Source organism: Coturnix japonica, chromosome Z, assembly GCF_001577835.2.
Source record: "Coturnix japonica isolate 7356 chromosome Z, Coturnix japonica 2.1, whole genome shotgun sequence".
Classification (NCBI taxonomy): Eukaryota; Metazoa; Chordata; class Aves; order Galliformes; family Phasianidae; genus Coturnix; species Coturnix japonica.
In genome coordinates this window covers 34,549,831-34,569,351 of record NC_029547.1, presented here as the reverse complement: position 1 = coordinate 34,569,351, position 19,521 = coordinate 34,549,831, and positions in this window count along the sequence as shown.

Sequence of the window (19,521 nt, the reverse complement as noted above, 5' to 3'; positions counted from 1 at the left end):
AGGAAGGAAGGAAGGCAGAGGAAGAAGAAGGAAGGAAGGAAGGAAGGAAAGAAGGAAGGAAGGGAAGGAAAGGAAGGAAGGAAGGAAAAGGAAGGAAGGAAGGAAGGAAAGGAAGAAGGAAGGAAGGAAGGATAGGAAGGAAGACTGGGGGAAAGGAAGGAAGGAGGAAGGAGGAAGGAGGAAGGAGGGAAAAGTAGGAAGGAGGGTGAGAGTGACGCGGGGAATCTAGGAAGGACGGAAGGAGGGAAGGAGGAAGGAGGAAGGGAGGGAAGGAGGGAAGGGAAGGAGGGAAAGGAGGAAGAGGGAAGGAGGAGAAGGAGGGAAGGAGGGAAGAGGGAAGGAGGAAGGAGGAAGGAGGGAAGAAGGAAGGGAAGGAGGGAAGGAGGGGAAGGAAGAAGGAAGGGAGGAAGGAAGGAACGAATGGAAGGAAGGAAGGAATGAAGGAAAGGAAGGAAGCGAGGAAGGAAAGGAAGGAAGGAAGGAAGGAAGGAAGGAAGGAAGGAAGGAAGGAAGGAAGGAAAGGAAGGAGGAAGGAAGAAGGAAGGAAGGAAGGAGGAGGAAGGAAGGAAGAAGGAAGAAGGAAGGGAAGGAAGGAAGAAGAAGGAAGGAAGGAAGGAAGGATAGGAAAGGAAGGAAGAAGGAAGGAAGAAGGAAGGAAGAAGAAGGAAGGAAGCGAAGGAAGAGAAGGAAGGAAGGAAGGAAGGAAGGGGGAAGAGGAAGGAGGGAAGGAGGGAAGGAGGAAGGACTGGGTGAAGGAGGAAGGATGAGGTGCGAGGAGGAAGGGGGGGAAGGAAGAGGAGCGGGAAGGAGGGCAAGAGGGAAGGAGGGAAGGACCGCGGAAGGAAGGAAGGAAGGATAGGAAGGAAGGAAGCGAAGGGAAGAGAGGAAGGAGTGAAAGTATATGAAGGAAGGAAGGAAGGAAAGAAGAAGGAGGAAGGAAGGAAAGGAGGAAGAAGGAAGGTAAGAAGGAAGAAGGAAGGAAGGAAGGGAGGAAGGAAGAGCAGGAAGAAGGAAGAAAGGAAGAAGGAAGCGAAGAGAAAGGAAGTAAGGAAGGACAGGAAAGGAAGGGATAGGAAGGAAGGAAGGAAAGGAAGGAAGAAGGAAGGAAGGACCCAGGAAGTTGGAAGGATAGGCTGAAGGAAGGAAGGAAGAAGGAAGTGAAGGACTAGGAAGGAAGGAAGGAAGGAAAGGAAGGAAGGGAAGGAAGGAAGGAAGGAATGAGACGGAAGGAAGGAAGGAAGGAAGGAAGGAAGGAAGGAAGGAAGGAAGGAAGGAAGGAAGGAAGGAAGGAAGGAAGGAAGGAGGGATTCATCTCAATTTTGGAAGCCATCTAGGAGGGATTTTCCTTTACGTATACTAGATCTCTTTTAAACATCAGTAATTTACAAATATTTGTATAAAAAGAATCATTTTCAGTTTTGTTTTATGTTTATTAAAGTCTAAGTGCCTTAGTACTTGATATTTGTTATCCAGATACCAAGTTTGCAAAGTATTGACCACATAATTGTTTAATACTTGATAACATTGATTTTAATTTTTTTAGTACCAGTGAGCACTGTTTTTTCTCTTGCATACATTGTTAAGAACAGCTGTATTTCTGCATTCACATGTTCCTTGACACTGCTTCTCTTTTTGGTGTCCCTATATAATACTATGCATGTTCATATCCAATAAATCTACTTGGGTGTTAATATAAGTAAGTTTTTAACTGTAAGTAAATATACAGGAATAATTATCAGCAACAGCTAGATAATTCTGAAAAGACTCAGCAACACCCAAACACACATATGTACAAACATCTTCATCAGCTCCACAGTTAGTGATAATTTCCCATGCTGCATGCGTTGTTGTACCCTTTAACACATAAGAGAGTATCACACTATGTTTTTAATATGTCTGATGGAAAACATAAGTCAGCATATTGTGTTGCTACAAGGATGAGAGAAAGGTAAAATATAATGATATTTAATGTATCATCACACATAATGTATTTGTTGGGTATGATGAATAAGGATCAAATCCTATAGAAAAATACCATATGATATTTACACATATGATTAGTCAGCTAAACTGTATTTTCATCATATGGAAGAGATCCAAAAATCACAAAAAAGTTTCTTGAATAATCAGGCTTTCAAATAAAATCTTATACAGTGATGAATTTCGTTGACTTATTTTGAAGTGACTAAATTAGATCATGCTCAGAACTTTGTCAGCAAGTCCACTTCTACTATTTTATCTAAGTCATTGTTTGATCTCAAGTTTCTAGAGATAACCAACAGATATGCTAATTCCAGTTCTTGTCTGGTATACAGCAAGCATATGTCCCTTTTCCTTCGAAGTATAAGCTGTCTTCTAAAAGATTACTGTAAGAAACTGTAAAGAACATGAATGCTAACAGATAGAGACATACTCATTTAAAGACATTCATTTAAGCTCTTGGTTTGGCTCTTTCTCTTGGAAAGACCACAAGAAGAAAATCAGGCTTTTTGTCAGTCAGCCTCCTGCTGGCTTCACATCAAGACACATTTTGATTGACTGTTTTCTAAAAAGATGTACATACATCTTATTCTCATTGAAAATTGTGTTGTCTGAAAAGATACTTGTGTTTCTGTAAACAAGAAAGGAGATATTTGATCTAGCATCTTGGCTTGGTTAAGACACAGTGTACCTGCCAACTATTCCTGAATTTCCTTTATAAATATTTCTTTACATTTCAGATCTTCAGGAGAGCAAAGCTTTGTTATTCTATGCATGTAATGCACCCAGGAAAATGGGCATGCCTCTGTGACTGTCTCTAAGGATACAACGGCAATGACAAAGCAAATGTATAGACCCTCACAAAGTATGTTATTGTTGTTGGTTTGTTTATTGTAAAAATGTAAACACAATGGCAGTGTAACTTCTTATTATTTAAGAAATAACTCATTATTTCCATGAAATCTAGAAAGTCCTTGCATGGTGTTTACTTACCTTTTATTTTTCCAGGTGGTACTTAACAAAAAACGGCTTTGAGTTGTGTGGCATATTTTTGTGAGTAATATTTGGTTATTGTACCACATACCTCCACACTTAGATGGTTACAAACAGCACAGGTAGCATTTCACATCCCCAGTTATCACACTGAGGTGCTGACAACTCTGCAAGGATCCTAACAGTCAGTTTCTCTGATGTCAAATAAGATCTTATTTATTACAAGCAATTTTAGCTATTGGCCAAAGAATGCTCTCAGCAAAGCAGCATGTGTATATTATATATACACACATATATATATTTTCAGTATATTTGTGTATATCTGTAACATCACCTTAATATATGTATATGAAGTATCCCACTGATCAATTTGAAGTCTCCTGAACCACAGCTGTCACAGTTCAGACCTGCAAAATCTGGATATCGTAAGTTTTGTTCTTTAGATTACCTGCTGAATGCAGGACACACCTTTTGATGTTTCCTTGATCGTTTCTTCTATAGAAGAGCTAGGGGCATGATTTTAGTTCTGTTCACTCAGAGCCCCTTTGCCTTTCAGCCTGATCTTGCGAAGAAAACAGCTTTGTTTGTTTCCTTCTGAATAAAGGTTCCAACTATTCTTGGTGTCTAATGAAGCAAAATCAAATCCTTCTGTTATCTACCAAAATCTTGTGGAAGACTTAGCTAGTAAATTCTTCCTTGCTTTCAAAACAAAAGACTTTTGTCATAGTGTTATACAAAATCATACACAACAGGAGAAAAAGTGTTTAACTACCAATAAAAAAAGGAGACCAGGCTTGCTATAGGTGGAGGTGCTTGAGGCATGTCTTTTACATGTCTAAATAGCCAAAATCCTGCATTCCAGTGCCTTTCCAGTTCCTTTCATGCTTCTATCATAAATTTTATGGAAGCTGTCCAATCTACAAGGAGTCTTACCTTAGATTTTCTCTCTCCTTTGCAAGAGGAAGATGCCACGAAAAACACGGATTTCACCCTTTGCACTTGTTTACTTTAGCTAAATTTACATAAATGATCTCACTATTACATGACAGAAACATCCACCTTAGTTCACATTTTAACAAATTAAGAGGAGCTTAAGTTTGAAATAAATTTTCCTAGTTCATTTAGTTTTGTTCCTTTGAGCTTGGAATGATATGAAAGCACACAAGGTATCTTGTTAAGATTTGTTATGCAATAAAAGTAATAAACAGAGTTCATTTCTTGAGGATATAAGTATATAAACCTAAAGCTAGCTGCTCACAAAAGATTCAGGCTCTGGTGAATGTGCAGTGGTATCTCACTACAGTATTGCCACAAGTTTTAGAATCATAGAATCACAAGGTTGGAAAAGATATACAGGATCATCTAGTCCAACTGTCCTCCCATTACCATTGCTACCACAAGCTACTAAACCATATATTGTAGCTCCTCATAAACTTGTAAATATAAAGAGCAAATGAGAATCAATATTCCAGGAATTTGCCACCAAACTGACTACTTTGTATTTGATGGTCTTTTTCTCTCTTTTAAATTAGATATATTATTGAACTGTAGAACACACTGATTGTTAATATTTGGAAAGTGCTAAGTTATTAATAATTGTCACTGTTAATTAATATCAATCTGGGGATACTAAAATAAACTCTTCAGTATATTTCTAAATATGTTTAGATCATATGAAAAGGGTAATATCTGCATATACATAAGGTAGGAAAAAAAAAAGAATATTCTTTGGGCTTCTTGGCATAAATAGATTGCTGCCTAAGATCAGAAAAATATGTCACTCGAATACGTTGCAAGTTTGAGCAGTTTGGTTTTTATACATTTCCTTGATAACTTCAGAATGGCTTCTGTTAGAGGTTTACACCTCTACAATTCTAAGAATGAATTATCTATTCAAAGATTTTTCTGGCAGAACAGTTCTGAAGGAGTGATGAAACTGTGAGACTGACTCCTGGAACTCCATAGCAAGGACACACACCCAAGTGCTATAGGTTGATTGCATAAAATACATGACAGTAATTGCTGAGTATCCAAGAATGACTGTCAAAAGAATACTTTGAAGTAATTTTCTTGCAGCATTAGTAAGACTGCAGCAGAGAGGCTGAAATCACAAAAACTATTAAGCTTTTTCGGCTGTCTGAAGTACAGCAACTAAGTTGTATTTCCCCTAATCTTTTGAAAAGTTAGGAAATATAAACCTTAATAGTTTGACATTTAGCACAATATATATATATATACGATGTGCTTTTATAAGTACTGTCTGCTCCCAAAGTCATGAATTTAAAAGCTATAATACTAAATTCAGACCATGAATAGCTTTGGTTTAAGGGTAAGCCTGGGATATGATGATTCTGAGTCATCTGTAGGACTAAATTATTAAGGACTTGCTTTGTGCTTTGGGCAAAGATATAAGAACTGAATAAAACATATGTGCTTCCCACACTAAAAAGAATTGCATGGCTCATGTTCCATAGAAAGGTCTATTTGCCAGTCAAGAAAGAGGAAGAAGGAGAACTGTGGATGTCAGCAATAAATAAGACTGAATACTTGTTTAATAATTCTATAGGTGAGTGAGAGGTGATTTTTCTGCCAAGTCTTGATATCAGAAAGTGTTTCTCCTGCAGGAGTTATGTTCGCAGCACGTAAACACTGAGAAAGTCCCACCACCTAAGAAGGGCTGTTACAGAATCCACAGGTGAGCCTACAGAAGACACCATCCCTGTATGAAGTATTTGATTCCTTCTGTGGTCCTTCTCTATTTCTCTATTCTCCATGTACCTTAGTGTAATCTCCAGGAGGACCTGCTTCATGATTTTTCCTGATACAGATGTGAGATTTAGTGTCCCGTTGTTTTACAAGTCCTTCTGCATTCCTTTCATTTCAAAGGGGGGCTAGAAAGAGAACAAAAGGTACGTAACACTCTTCAATCTATTTCCATATCATCACTCCTTCCTATGAAACACAGGCTGCAGTGATAATTCAAAGAAATAATTACTTTTGAAACCTCTTTTTATCATTACCCCAGGAGCTGACATAATATGACACAATTAATTACCGAAGATCACTAGAAATGAATAGTGACCACAGACTTATGAATAAGGTCAATTTTGGTTAGGCAGAAAAAAAAAAAAAAAGAAAGAAAAAAAAAAANAAAAAAAAAAAGAAAAAAAAAAAATGAAAAAGAGAAAGAAAAGAAAAAAGAAAAAAAAGAAGACTTAAATACCACTCAGATCCATTTGTCCATTTGGTTTTTTCCAGAGGGAATTATACAAGCAGAAGATGAAAACAACCCTGTGTCTGATCAGAAAGAACAGATTCAGAAGCAGTCCAGCTTGCATAGGAGTGGTGTCACACAGTAACATTATAGGTCGCCAGCTAGCCCAGGCAGTGGGGACGATTTGCTGAATCATGTGAAAATCCGTAGACTCATGCTGATTACTCATGGGCTTACCATTTGTGTTTCCAAATACAAAGAGAGTCAGTCTAGTGACGTAAAAATGATGAGGAAGGTACTGAGATGTAATGATTTCTGGAAGTATTTAAAATAAACATGAAAAGTAAGCATAAATGCAATCGGATTACACACAGCTTTACAGTAGTAAGCTTGAAGGACTGTATAAACTCGCAAAAATATCAAAGTCTCACCTTGAGCACCTACTAGTTTAATGACAATATAAAAACTTCAAGGGTGGAAGGTAATAGATTTAGAAGTATAGTTAGCTCAATATATGCTTTACTGCAGATAGGTAAAACTCACATTTAACATCATAATAGCAATGACTACAAAGCCTGTGTTGTGAGAGACCCACTGGTGAAAGTGTAGAATTGTAGAAGTAAAATAAATTAAAGCAAACGTAACAACAACAACAATAAGAGTATTTAATAAATACCATTTAATTCACATTTTTTATTTGGTTATTTATTTGTTTAAAACAAAATAAAATGAAACATTACTTTGTAATGAGGTACCAGCTGTTTCAGCAAGGAAATTATGTTTTTAAAAACAACAAATATATGGCTTGTTAATAATCTAGACTAATTCATTAATTTTGCTTTCAAGAAAATGTTCTTATACCTCCATTAAAAAACAACAAAAAAAAAAAGCACAGCATGCTAGCAAAAAAAAAAAAAAAAAAAAAAAAAAAGAAGTTTTATCTAAAATTGACCCTCTTTACTCCTAAATCTTCATACCAGTTCCAAGAACAGAGAGGGAGTGCCGCTTCCAAGTGGGCCTATTTCCTTGCTAAATTCCAGTTGTCTCTCTAACCTAAACCAAATCAGCTCACAACTATGGCTTAATCCAGTCAAGTAGCTCACCTCGCAATATATTTAATGATTAGCTGGTGGATTAGATTCCTGTGTGACACTGTATCAAAAGCTTCTGCTAAAATCCAGGTAAAATATGCCTGTAGCTTTCCCTCTGTCAAGCCTTTCAGATACTTAAACAGCTCTTCCAAATACTTTAAGCATGCCCACATTGTGTGAGCTTGAGCTGATTTATGTTTAATTAAGTCAAATGCGTCATGGAGAGCCCACTGTGTTGCTTTTATTTTTTCTTTTTTTCTGGTGATGACTTTTGTAATAGTTACTTACAATTTCAAAATATTTTAAAAAATCAACAACACAAGCATATCTGGAAAGGTGAATTTTATGACTCCAAAGGATCTCAGCTCATCAATTATAGCAAAGTATCTTATTACATTTATTCCCTGTTATTGAAGGGTTACACTATGCATATATTATCAAACCATTTAACCACACGCTCTATTGAAAGACCTGGTTATAATGCTACCTGCATGGGCAGAAAAAAAGCACGCTGTTAAATGTCCCATTTTAGCCCTTAACTAGATTAAATTAATGATGAAGAGTTACATCAGGTAAGAAATTTGGCCTCCACTTTATTGACAAATCTATTGAGAAGATATTAAGAGATATATGAAGGAGCTGTACATTTCAGGTTCATTTCTCACTCTCCTAGTTGCTACAGCTCTAGTTTATCTGTTACAAAGATAAGCAGTGAAGGGCCATTTCATCTTGTAGGCTTCAAATCTTAAACTTCCATTTTCCCAGTGTATTTTGAAATGCACATAGAGAAATTCAGGACATGAGCTGGAGCTGTGTGAAGATATAATGACAAACTTCAACAGCTTGTGGTTGTTTTGCAGAGATCCTGCCTCTGAGTCTACTATCACATATCCATGCATTACTCATAGCTATGGCAAGAATCAGATTTTTTTAATTAGCCAGATGCTGTTTTGCTCTCTAATACATCCACAGTTCATGGAACAAGTGAGGAGAAGAAGGCTAGGCCGTAATTCTTACCTTTCTTTATAGTATAAAAGATCAAATCATTTCAATGTCCATAGGACTGCTTGATTCATATCCTTTACTTGGTATGACCTAGTTTATATCTGCAATCCTTCATTGTTAGGAGATCATGCCTTTTACAACCCTTTCCAATTTCTTTTGCCATCTCATCTTGTTCCCTTTTCTGAACAAGTTATCTCTGTCTAACTAATTCCTTTATTATATTCAATTTCGGGCAATAATGATTATCTTTTTATAGTAGTTCTATTGTCCTGGAAATACTCCAGTTTTGGTAATTGCATTCTGTTGACATAAAATCCCTTCTGCAGCTTCAGTTGGATGCTTTATTCTCCTTTACTTCCTGTCCTGAAATGCCATGTCTTTTGCTGTGCAGATCTAAACAGCCACTCTGTTCTGCTCCACTGCTTTCTGCACTTAAGCAATTTGTACAGTCACATACTTGTATGCATGCACACTGAATTGAAAAAAAAATAAAAAATATCAAGAATGCATTAGCTGCAATTGTAATACAGGTTGCTGTATAAATAGAATACTGTAATTATTCTACCTTGTCCTGTTTCTGACCCATGAAATTTTCTGTCATAAATTTAGAATATTTACCTGCATTATTTGAGTATATTATCCTAGCAAAAGTTGTCTTTGTTATGCCTCTCAAATTCAAATGTAGACAAATTAGTATTTTCCTTACCTGATGTCCTTGTTTCTTACAACTTTTTGCCTCGAACTGCTATATATTTTCCATTTAATATTATTTATTTTTACACATAGAAGGCAGCATTTTATTTCACTGTTTGGTCTTGTGTGTTTGTTTGCTTACTGTTCTGTTCTCTTATTATGTTGTGCCTTTTCAAGTCCTCTCTACTAGCTTAAATAAACATAAACATTTCTGTCTGTCCATTACTACTTAAAGCAAGCAAACAAACAAACAAAGAAACAACAAGAAAACAAAAAAAAACCTCCCCCATCAAAAAAACCAAAACAACAACAAAAAAAACCCAACAACCCACAACCCTGTTTTTCGCGCCACTTAATCTGAATATGCCACTAACTACTGGCTTCAGCTTTGCCTGCTTTCTTATATTAACCCTATTATAAAATCCACTTCTATTTCAGCAGAACAAATATGCACACAAATATGGATATCAAACACACATCTAACATTTGATGACTTTTTGTAGCTTTACATTCAGTTTTCAGATTTGCCACACTTCAATTGTGCTCATTTCATGTATGACATTGCATTCTCCTATAATCAAAGTAGAAAAGGAAGAATGTTTCTCGTAATTCCCTGTTTACACAGACTGCTCCACCTGATATGGTCTGAAAATCCACCTCCCTCAACCGCTTTGAATAAATGTTTATTGGAACGATTCCATTAATGAAAAGAAATTTATCAAACAACCCTTTTATTTAGTATGCATTTTACACCAACTTATTTTATCCCTAGATTCAGACACAGTTATTCACCATTAAGCTCATAAAATTGAAAATACACAGTTTTTCTGTTATGCTCATGTGATTCCCATAAGACCTGATTTCTAGAGGTTATAAGTACTGACAGTTACACCGATTTGAGAAACAGAGGTTTAGGGAATTAGAGCATCATTTTGAAACATCTGGATGTAAATTTATGAGTGCTGTCCTGATGCTTATATGGGAGACTGAAACTTCAAATGAGAGAAGCAAGAAGCAAATAAGACTGAAGGCAAAAGAAGAACTTGCAAATCTATTTCAGAACCATATTTGTAATTTTAAAAAGAAACAATAAATAACTTACAAGTAGACAATTATTTTGCCTACTCCAATATATATTAAAATTTGTTACATAGCTTGAATGAAAACATCTAGTTTATTAAATGATTCAAATGAGCAACTCTGACATAAATAATTGCTGTTTGTGATATTTTACTGATTGGTTAATGTATTATTTTTTTTCATATTCCCTCAATGGAGTAAACAGAAAAACAACGAAAAACAAATAACAAGCATTTTCATTTAGGAACACATATTTTCTCAATCCAGTGATTAACAGCCAGTCACAAAACATTTGCTTAAGGTATCTGCCTTACTTGAAGGAGATCTGCCTTTTTTTTTTTTTTTTTTTTTTTAAGATTGGAAGTATGTATTTATTAAATAAAATGGTAGATACAGAAACTCTTGAGACAGCACATGCTGAAAGGTAAAAAAAAGTCTTTAGCCCATTACCCACTAAATATTAAATACCTATGGAATCATGTCTCAAATCATAATTTGAAATCACATTGAAAACTCCTTCTCAACGAACTAAAGATTTAAAAAACACAAACAAATGGTTAGATTGCATTATGAAATGAATAAAGAAAAGATTGACAAAATATTCTGGTGCTGTTACACAATCTGACTGAATATTACTTTTGACTGGTTGCCAACCAGGAAACAGAAGAAATAGAAAAGATACAGAGAAGTGTTGCAAGACTGACTAAAATAAAAACAAGAGGTTTCATAGGCAACACAATGTACAGTATCATTAAGACTATATTAAAGTCTCTAGAAGTCCGCGTATTAGTAAATATCGTGGTTTGTGTATGAATTGTTTAAAGCGGAAGATACTAGCTGAAGATACTAGTTGGAGTTGTACTGGATGACACTTGTGGACTCCATAAAACACAATATTTGATTCTATTCAATTCTATTCCATTCCACCCCATTCTACTGTGGGATAGATGTAGTTGACTCTGCATGTTCTTTCAAAATTACTGGGTTCCTGTAGTTAGCATCTCTGCAGTTTTCCCAGAGGGAGCAAGAAAGAAAATGACTACTCTTTTGTGACAGGGATAATTCTTCAGATGTTATTCGTTTGGTTGAAAGGGATCATTTGAAAGGGTTGAAATCTGGATCATTTCTTAATTTAATTGAAGTAAACTTACCCAAGGTAGTATAGACATCAAATTAACCTTCCATCACAGTTCAGTAAATGAATCTCAGAATCAACCTCTATTGTAACACAGTTATCCTAACCTGGCATTCTGATGAGTGGAAACCTCTAATCATGCTGATTTCTGCCACATGGCTCTGTAATTTTCCAACAGGCTCCGAACAAGCCCACTAGGAGCTAGATCACAGACACTTGTCAATGATATCCACCTAATTTACCACTCAGGTCTTGCACTTCTAAATAAATAGAGAGCAATACAGTGATGTTATCACACAGATTTCCCCAGTTGCAGCACTGATCCTGTTAGCGCTCTGCACTTAGCTAATGTACGTACAGCTATATTTATTTTGTTAATCACTTTCCTTGGAGATAGCTAATTTTCAAAGATGCACTTTTAGCTCATTAGTGATCCAATCAGCATTTGCAAGAATTCAGATCATGTACTTAGTTAACAGATATTTAAGTTACCATAATATATACATTTTTTAATTTGTGAAAAATGAGTTGCTCATAGTTTTGGGGGGGGTTGTGTTATTTTGTATCAAGGAAACTATGCTCTGTTTCAAGTCTTTTTTTAGCAGTGCAGATGATGTTGTGAAATGACACATCTTCAGTAGGTTGTAGTTTTGGATGCAGTAAAATACTAAATAAACTACTAATTCTTAGTCTCTTAAAAAGAACTGGTGAAAGAAAAAAAAGTGGGGGTGGGGTTGGTGAGGAAAGAGGGGTTTTATTAGATTAAAAAGAGCAATTAAATAGTTCTTTGTTTTCCTTTCAACACTATCTTATACAGAAAAAAAAAAAAAGATTTAAAAAAATAAAGACTTGAATATATAATTTCCTTCATTTCTTCTTTCATTTTTTCCACTCACACAATCATAGAATCATAAAAACATAGAATGGCCTGGGTTGAAAAGGATCTCAAAGATCATCTAGTTTCAATCTGCCTGCTATGTTCAGGGTGGTCAGCCACCAGACCAGGCTGCTCAGAGGTACATCCAGCCTGGCCTTGAATGCCTTCAGGAATGGGGAATCCACAACCTCCTTCGGCAACCTGTTCCAGTGTGTCACTGCCCTGTGAGTGAAAAACTTCCTCCTCATGTCTAACCTAAGCCTTCCCTGTCTCAGTTTAAAACCATTCCCCCCCGATTCTATCAGTATCCACCCATGTTAACAGTTGTTCCCCCTCCAGGTTATATGCTCCCTGCAAGACCACAGAGAGGTCTCCCCAGAGACTCCACACTAAACAAGCCCAGTTCCCTATCCTCTTTCTTCAAAGGAGAGATGTTCCACACCTCTGATCATCTTAGTGGCCTTCCTCTGAACCTGTTCCAAGAGCTCTGTGTCTTCTGCTGGGGTCCCCAGACCTTGATGCAGTCCTCCGGATGGGGCCTCACAAGATCTGAGATGGGGACAATCACCTTCCTCTCCCTGCTGGCCACTCCTTTTTTAATGCAGTCCAGAACACGCTTGGCCTTCTGGGCTGCAAGTACACAATACTGGTTCATGTTCAGCTTCTCATTCATCAGGACCCCCAAGTCTTTCTCCGCAAGGCTGCTCTCAAGGAGTTCTTCACCCAGTTTGTAAAAATACCTTGGATTGCCCCAGCCCAAGTGCAACACCTTGCACTTGGCCTTGTTGAATCTCATTAGGTTATAACAGGGGCCCACTCTTCCAGCCTGTCCAGGTCCCTCTGGATAGCTTCCATTCCCTTTAATGTATTGACTGCTCCACTCGGCTTGGTGCCATCTGCAAAATTCCTGATAGTTCACTTGATTCCATCATCCATGTCATTGATGACGATCTTGAAGGGCACCACTCCCAAGACCAGCCCTTGAGGATACCACTTGTGACTGGCCTCCAGACAGGCATCTTTGATCACAACCCTTTGGTTGTGACCTGCCGAACAATTCTTAATGTATCCAACAGTTCATCCTTCAAATCTGTACCCCTCCAATTTAGAGAGAAGGATGTGGTGAGGGACCATGTCAAAGGCTTTGCAAAAATTCAGGTAGATGACATGCCTTGCTCTTCCCCTGTCCACAGCTGACATCACTTCATCATAGAAAGCCACCAAACAAATCATCATAAACATATCATAAACACATATATGCTGTATAACTAAAACAGATATGAACAGAGCCTTGAGTTCCATAGTAGTAACACTCAGAAGCTTCTGTCCGAACACACAGAATTAACCTGCCTTATTTTTGAAGCAAAGCAAGCAACAACAGCATTCTCTTTACTTTGAATGACAACAACCCTCTGGCTGTAATCAACCAAATCCTTACCCAATGAATAGTCCAACCTTCAAACCAGTATCTCTCCTATTTAGAGTTAAGGTTGTCAAAGGTCTGCACAAGTTCGAATGGATAACATCAGTTGTCCTTCCTTTGTCCCTTGGTGAAACCCTGTTGGGTGTCGGATCACTTACTCTTTCCTCGCATGCCTTAACATCTCTTCCAGGAGGTTCTGTCCTATGATTTTACCACACACAGACATGCTCACCAACCTTTAGTTCCCCAGGTTCTACTTTCTCCCTTTCTTAAAAAATGGCAGTGATATTTCCCTTTTTTCAAACTGATAGCCACAACATTTCAAATATGAGAGTGACTTGGCAACCACATCAGTCAGTTTCTTCAGTATCCTGGGATGCATGTCATCAAGCCCCATTGACTTACATAGTCTCATGAGTCAGTCTTAGACTTTCTCTGCCCTAGCAATTGGAGGGATTTTGCTACCCTAGCCCATGCCTAGACGTTCATGGATGTGAGGCTTGAGGATGTGAAAGACAGAAGAAGCCTGGCTGTGAATGAAGACTGAGACAAAGTACTCATTGACTACATTAGCCTTCTCCATGTCTGCTGTAGCCAGTGTTCCCTTCTCACTTACCAGAGAGGATACACATTCTTTGGCCTGTCTCTTCTACTAAACTTAACTGTAGAATCCTTTCTCGTTATTTTCCTCAGCCCTTGCCAAGTGTATTTCCATCTGTGCTTTGATTTTCTTGACCTTATCTATCTCTGAATGTCTATACAGCATTCCCGTGTTCTTAGGCAACACACTCTTCCTTCCACTGTCTGCACACTTCCTTCTTATTCCTCAGTTTGACCAGTGGGTCTTTGCCCAGTCATGCCAGTTTCCTGTTTCTTCTGCTTTTTTTCCTATAATGGGGGACAGAGAGCTCTTGTACTCCTGGAAGGGCATCCTTAAAGTGTTGCCAACTACACTCTAATCACATGACTCCAAGGGCAGCCTCCCAGGTGAGCTCATGCATTAATTCCTTAAATAGCCAGAAGTTCAATCTCCTGAAGTTCAGAGTGCTGATTTTACTTTTCACCAGTCCTATCACCTCAAGATCACAAAGTCAACAGTGCACAATCACTAGAGCCCATACTGACTGTTTAAAGGTTACTCTTTAATGAGCTCCTGCACCAAGAAATTATCCTCACTGGAATCCAGGAATCTCCTTGATTGCTTGCAGCCCACCATGTTGCATTCCCAGGAGACATCCAGGTGACTGAATCTCCCATTAAGATGAGAGCCTTGTAGTTGAACAAAGAAGGCCTCATCCACAGGCTCATCCTGGTCAGTAGGAGACTTCAACCACCACATGTACCTTACTGGACTGGTCTCTGATTTTCATCCATGAGTTCTCAATCTACTTATGGCTGTTTCTCAGAGACAACTCTTTTCACTGTGGTCTTTCACCAGCAACAAGGAACAGCAAATATTCTCCCACTCTAGCTCTCATCTCACCAAACTCCAGAAAATAATAATAATAATAATAGGAGAAAATAAAGGGAAATATAGCATGTTGGTGTTCTCTCAGGGAAAAAACATTATGGCTGGACAAGATGGAGATTTGTGTTTTGCATGATGGCCAACCTTACGACAGTTTAGAGATTATAAGCAAAGATCATAGCTCAAGTGCTCTTGTTATGCTACAGCAAGAATGAAATTGCTAGACTAACCTTTGAAAATGAGATAAACCTCTCATCCCTTTTTTAAGGAAATGAACATTAGTTTGCATGACAATATAAAGAGATCTTTTGTATAATGGAGCCAGCATAATATGTTTTCAAACTATCATTTGAATCTCCTTTAACAAGTGGTAAGATGTGCATTCTAGTACTAAAAAATACATTTGTAACATAAGATTATTTAATAAACTCGTAGTAAGAAAAATGTATTATGAGCAAAAGAGTTTATCACTACTTAACAATTTTCAGCTTCCAGTCATTTTTCATTTTTTCTCTAGACCAGAATTTAAAGTTAGAAATCCATGATTAAATATAGGACATCTGGAAGGAGGTCCAAGAATTTCAGAAAGACAAAAAGCTGACAATATAGCTTTCAGTGCACTGGTGTTAGGGTTTAAATGTTATGGTACAAGATAGCATCACTGTCTCTATTCACATACTATGACACAGCAGGATATTTTTGTTTCCTGATTTGCAAGCATTAGTGCAAAAAGTCTTCCTGTAAAATAAGTTTTAAGGAATGCAAAGCTATAATTTATTTATTTTTTCTCTATTAGCCAATGACACCACTTAGGATTATACTGAGGTTTTTAAACTGCATTTTCCATTACTTGTGACCTACAGGAATATTCTCTAAGGACAGAGTTTAGGGCTTATTTGTTTTCTTTATGAAAAAAAAAAAAAAGAAAAAAGAAAATGTTTTGGCTAAATTGTTGTATCAGCTCTCCTAATACAAACACAAATATTATACTCTTTTTAGTCAAGTTTTAATATAATCTTGTTCACATAAATAAAGAATGCCATAAACTTACACTATTAAGTTTTCGTTCAAAATGCCTGCTTGCACAGATTGAAAGAAAGAGCAAATGAACAGTAAGTTTTAAAAACTGTTGCATGTGTGTGTTGAAGCAGTATTAGCTAATTCTGTGAACTGTTATGTGTTTTGGCTGCTAATGTTTGTAATAAAAGCCTTCCCTGTAGAAACAATCTAATGCCAGACACTTGAGTTGACATCCTGTTGAGAGATTTCAAGAGGACTTTGAAAAATACCAACATAATTTAGAATATCTGAAATTACTATGGGGAGACTATAGAGGCAGAAATAAACAATTGTCAGGTTTAGTTCTTTTGAACATTTGAATAATCTTAAATACAAGATCTGTATTGTGAATTCAGAGCTCAGCAGATACATTATGCATATCAACCATAATGGCAGAGTATAACAACAATCACAGACTTTTTTTTTCTTTTTTTCTTTTTTTGGAACATGTTGTATTTCTGGCTTATTCTGTCAGTTTGTGTGCTCTGTAAACCTCTGTGCATTCAAAGAAGAAAAAAATGTTGATTAGCATTCTCTCCACCAAATTCTAGCAATCTCTTCCCCAAGTTGCCACTTCTCAGAATACAGACCCTCTTATATATATATAATTATAGCAGCTGCAGTACCTTTAGTGGCACTCACATTAGCAGGAAGTTTATATAATTCCTTCTTAATTCATGATTGTAATATTTCTTATTAAATTGTAAAAGGCTATTTTGGATTTCACTCCTTTCTTTCTCAGAAACCATACGTTATGTGATGGGAGAATTTATGTGCTCCAGGAAATGTTTGTATTGTAGTGGGGCAGAAGGATGAATGTTCTGAAATGCTAGAAATGTCAGGGAAGCACAAATGAAATTAAATTCTGCCTCTTTCTGTCTTAAAAAGAAACCTGAAGATCAATTAGATGAAATTGTTAGTACTGTTAAATCAGGGACTCTTTTCCTAATTAACGTATCTCAGAAAGTATCTAGGATACAGTCAGATGATTTTAGGCTGCTTCATTAGAAATTATACATCAGTATATCAGTGGAAGAAGCTTAATTGACCTGAAGCTTTCTTGTTTCCTACCCTTTCCTACATTTAGTCTATTAACATATCAAGGGAAAGCTGCCAAGGGTAAGCTAATAGCTGAAGAGGTCTGCCAGAACATTTCATAGTTTTCAGGTGTTTGTTTTCTCATTTAGGGGTTTATGTGATAAGACTGCACTGACAATAGGCTCTGTAGTATCTTGTCTAATATGCCATGTTTTGCTATGGTGTAATGGGCAGAAATAATGAATGGATCTTATCTGTATTTCCTTTTGCATCATCCACTGTGGGATTTTGTATGTGAGTAAAGCAATGGTATTTTTCCCCTTAGCAGTTCCAGCTTCACTCATAAAAACCTCTTTTCAGAACGCATCTTCAGGTGTTGGCTGTACACTTTTCTACTTCTCTAATAAGAACAGGGTATTTTAGATACAGCAGGCTACAAACTAATGGGAAGTTAGCCCAAGGGTAGGAGAATTATCAAAATGTCTTCCTCTGACCTCCTTCTCAACCTGTTTGGAGTGGTGTTTTATGGCTCTAACCCATACAGATAAGGGTGCAAAGCAAATAAGTTGTATTGTTGAGGGTATAAAAACCCTGAAAGGCAGCATGGGAGTTTATGTCAGTGCTCTCTTACTGGGTTAGGGTTTTAAGCAACTGTTAACAGTCACTGTGAGGTTAAAATAGCTCATCATTTTATCAGGATTATTGAGGTTATGACTGAGGACTTAATAGTCTGGTAGTGCTTTTGTCACAATTTAATGGTATATTGATCTTCCGAGTGAACAATCATGACCTTCAACTGCTTACAGATGCTTTCAAGGGGAAAAAGCTTAAGGAGGTTATTCTCAGGGAAGTGGGCACAGTGAGCCATGACCCACCGAAATGGGTGCAATGCAGCCACACTACACAGTGCAGCAATTTGGGAAATGCTTCCCTATCTAGTGACACTTCGGAAGGGAGAGACCACAAAAACTCATGACCAGCCATTGTTATCATAGGCAATCAATAAAGCAATCATGAGTATCATTAGCAGACACCAGATTCAAATCTTACGCAGTTCAGAACCTATGTTTAAGAAGTGTCTTTGCTCACTGTTCAGCAAGAGTCAAGGCAGCGCTGGTAATTACTCAGACAAACCTATGGAGATGTATTTCAGTGGCATCACATAGAAACAGCAATTTAGTGGGAAGAGACAGTTCTGAAATGCACCAAAATCTTTTATGGACTGTGCTATCAAGGTTCTTTCTCTTTCTTTGATTAGTAGATTTTGTTTTTCTAGCATGGTTCTTCTTCTTTTTAACTATTTTTCACACAATTTAAAAATAAAAAATAGAAACATTCAAAGCTTCAGAAACTTCACAAATCCTACTTAGAAATTTCTAAACATTCAGTACTTACATACAGACTTTATTAACATAATATCTTGATCTAATGGCAAAGATCAACATATATATACCGATCCTCACACACACACTCACACACACATATTCAACAATAGTAGCTCACCTAACAATCATAATTAATCTTTATGAATTTGGGGTGAAGAGAACTGCACACTCAGGAAAGGAATCTGACTCCAGTGTCACATTTATTTCTGCAAAACCTATATTTTCTGTTGTCATGTAATTTAATACATCTTTGGCTGCAAAGGTTATCCAAAGCAAAATGCTATGCACAGTTGCCTCTTAGCATGGTTTAGTAAATGCCTCTTATGTCATACTTTGCATTGCCTAATGTTGCAGCAGCATCAAATATGCTGAGTGACAGGTCTACTGAAAAGGTACTCTCTTGTATGTTTTGACAGAGCCACACACTAGTAGGCATTTTGAATCTGTCAGGGAAAATAATAATAATAAAAAAAAAAAAAGAAAAAAAAAGAAAAGAAAGAAAGAAAAAGAGGGATATTTAATTATTGGTATACTTAGACTCTGCAATCCCACATCTTAGTTCTGGTGAAGTTTATGTGATTTTTAGCATCAGCCCTGGCTTATGTGAAAATTAGCTCAAATGAGCACGGAACTGTAATGACCTTTAAAATCCCTCTGTATACTTTATTGACTAGAATGCACAGAAAATCAGGCAGTGCAGTAAACCGTATTGAATGTGCTTTACTTGGAGAAGCCGAAGGGGGAGGGGAGTATCAATTTGTATAAAATCCAGTAAATAGCCAATAAAAATTCACCTTGCCTCAATACTGTCCTAGGAGAGGCAATCTCATTTACATTTATTAGAAGAAATGATGTAGTGTCCTGCAGATAATTAACACAATAAAATGCTGCTAATTTCACATTGTCATTATAAAATTTGCCAGTTTAAATTAGAAAGTGATTAACCCTCTGAGTGAGGCAATGACATTTCCATTCCCAGTCTGCAAATTAAATCTGCAATATTTCTTTCACTTTGAAAGTTCATCTGTCTCTCCACTGATGTTGTCCTTTATTTTTGCACCCTCCCACTCTGTCCGGTGA